At 44.0% G+C, this 2,177-nt stretch overlaps 1 pseudogene; it reads right to left on the reverse strand.

Moving 5' to 3' along the window:
- On the reverse strand, positions 1 to 1,824 carry LOC133419393 (uncharacterized; annotated as a pseudogene).
- Between the last annotated feature and the right edge of the window lie 353 nt (positions 1,825 to 2,177).

Below are 2,177 nucleotides of genomic sequence, written 5' to 3' on the forward strand. Positions count from 1 at the left end.
AAAACTGTATATTTTACATATATTCAAAGTATAAAAACACATGAAGCCAGTTTGGATTATATGAGATCAGCTAGCTTCATCAACTCTTACTAAATCTTTTTGAACTCTTCAAACATGCTAAGATTTGATTAAAACATCTCGGTCTGCTGGAACCAGAAGATGTTTGATGTTTAAAGATATTTAACTCCTTGTTTCAGACCCGATGGAGGCGTCTGAGTTTTTGAAGACGCTCAGATGTCATCGGGTGGGTTCTTGGTTACAGTGTTAACCAAAAATCTTCTCCAGCACTAATTTGCTTCCCTCGTCCATCTGAGCGTCCATCTCCTTCAGAATCTGGACCTCCCTCGTTTTCCCAAACTCCTGCATCTTCTTGATGAGCACACCCAGATATGCCTGGGTAGACATGGTCTTCACGGTCAGAGCAGATTCTCGCAGCTTCAGTACATGACTGAAGGACTCCTCCACCAACTGCTTTATCTTTTCTTCATTCTCCTTCTTCTTCCCATCTAGCGCACCCAGAAGACCAGACTTGTCACTCACATTTGCTTGGAATTTTTTCTTCAGCTCTTCTACGGTTGTCTTGACCTTCCTGGTCTTGATGACGTACCTATGTCTGTCTTTCACATGTTGGCTAACAGAACATTTACACACGTTGCAAGTACTAGTTCCCATGACCGTACAAAATCGGGCGGCCCAGGCATCAGTGCATGGGTAATGACAGTTTTCTTCACAAGTTTCGCAGCGAGTGACTCCATCATATGAAAACCATGACCATCCGCCACCGTATTTCTCCAGTTCTTTGGAGGACTCCTCCACCTCAATGGTGAAGTTCTTGTCATTTTCCAGTTGGATCTTGTGTAACTTCAGCTGCACTTCTGTCTTTTCAATGTCTTCCTTCATCTTCTCAGTGAACTTGATTCTTTCTTGCAGGTTGTGGATGGATGCTGTCAGTCGTATTTGGGACTTCAGAACGTCCACTGTGGTTTTCAGCTCCTGAGATCCAGTTTTCTCCAGGAACTCAGAAAATCCCTGCATTCCCTTCGTCGTCCGTCGCCATGCGTTCTCCAAATCCACCTCATCCTCATCGTCTTCGTCTCTCAGATCCTCCTGACAGTTATTGAACAGGAAGTGAACCGGCTGATTCTTCTCATTTTTGGCACATTTAATGTTTGTTTTTAGAAGAGCCTGAAGAGCATTTTTCGGTTTCCTCCTTTCTGAGTGCGTCATGAGAGCTATGATGTTTTTCTCCATGTCTTTTCCAAACAGAGACATCACCGAAGATGTACATCATGCGGTCACTGACTCGATTCTCAGTCGACTTCAGCACCAGACCAACCGCGTTCATTTCATGAACTCCATCCTTTGATTCAAACAAGTCGAGCAATCTCCTATTGATGATGGCATCATACTCTTTCCCTCTGGTGTCTCCATACCCAGGAGTATCGATGATGGTCAGAGAGAAGGGCAGAGTTTTATCCTCGAACCCAAAGATCTCGTAGACGATCACATCTGGTGTCTGACTCTCTGTCTGACTTTTCTCCCCCCCCCGCTACGATCTTAAACCAGACTTCATCCTCAAACTTCACTCCCATGGTGTAGTTGACCAGAGCGTTGATCAGAGTAGATTTTCCTGTTCCTGTTTCACCAACAAGTAGGATGGTTTTATTTATTTTTGTAAAGTTCTTTTCACCAACGGTCAGTCTCTTCAGGGTTCCTATATCTTGGGCTTTTGGTGTCAGCTGGTAAACTGCTGGACGTCCTGAACGGATCAGGTAACTCTGAGATATCATGTCCTCGTATCCAGATGAGATCTTAGCTCTCTCTGAGTTCCTGAACAAGGAAATACAAGTGTTAGTCTGGTGACAGAAACTTAAAGGTTTTTTGTTATGTTTTAAAAAAAACACTTTTTAGTAAAATATTGAATAACCAAAACCAAACACGGCACACGACTAAATCACATTAGGTGAGTTTCCACTAGTGGGGGTTCTAGGGTGAACCCCCCAGACAGGAACCTCTAACGGGCCAACCTTCTTCTCAGCCCATTCAGCCGTCATGTGTCCATCACAAGTCCGGTTCAAACAGAGCAGGTTTACTCGTAGTTCCTAAGGTATTCAATGTAGATTTGGAGGACGGTCTTCTGCTATCAGGCACCGTTACTATGGTTCCAATCTGGGTTA

Source organism: Cololabis saira, chromosome 19 (assembly GCF_033807715.1).
Source record: "Cololabis saira isolate AMF1-May2022 chromosome 19, fColSai1.1, whole genome shotgun sequence".
NCBI lineage: Eukaryota > Metazoa > Chordata > Actinopteri > Beloniformes > Belonidae > Cololabis > Cololabis saira.